General features: G+C 44.2%; 1 protein-coding gene across 1 annotated transcript in view; it reads right to left on the bottom strand.

Moving 5' to 3' along the window:
• NPSR1 (neuropeptide S receptor 1) overlaps nucleotides 1-486 on the bottom strand; it is a 59,060-nt gene that overhangs the window by 24,965 nt on the left and 33,609 nt on the right. The gene's annotated exons all lie outside the window — the stretch shown is intronic.

The following is a 486-nucleotide window of genomic DNA, read 5'->3' as shown; positions in this document are numbered from 1 at the left end:
ATTACTACTGACACCAGTCTTCCCTCAAGACACTCACCCTGAGGATGAAAGTCTTTTCTGTCAGAAGTGGAGAGCAGATTGCTGGTAAGCTGTGATGGGTTAAAAAGCTCCACATGTCATCTCAGCCGCAGTTTCATTTTCCCCTGATGAGAACAGTTCTATTAAGTTGGATGTGGTGATCCATGACTTCTTGGTGAAGCTGTACCTCTTACTAAAATACCCTTTCTCTTTTCGTGTCACTTACAGAATGATTCCATTTTAACAAGGTACATTTTGTTCTGCTTTGTAAACAGCACCAAGCTGCACAAGGAAACACAACATTTTGTAAGGCAAGACAAAGGGTGCAAGCTGCTGGTCAGGGCTGAGCATTTCATATGGCTCATTTTTTTTGGACCTCATGATGTACATTCCCATCACCCCCCACTCCTCAAGGAGTGTATCCTCTGGAAGCATCAGAAACAGCAGTTCACCAACACCTGCCTGCGA

This window comes from Molothrus ater, chromosome 1 (genome assembly GCF_012460135.2).
Source record: "Molothrus ater isolate BHLD 08-10-18 breed brown headed cowbird chromosome 1, BPBGC_Mater_1.1, whole genome shotgun sequence".
Lineage (NCBI taxonomy): Eukaryota > Metazoa > Chordata > Aves > Passeriformes > Icteridae > Molothrus > Molothrus ater.
Note: the sequence above shows the minus strand (reverse complement) of the source record. Positions and strands in the feature narration are given on the sequence as shown.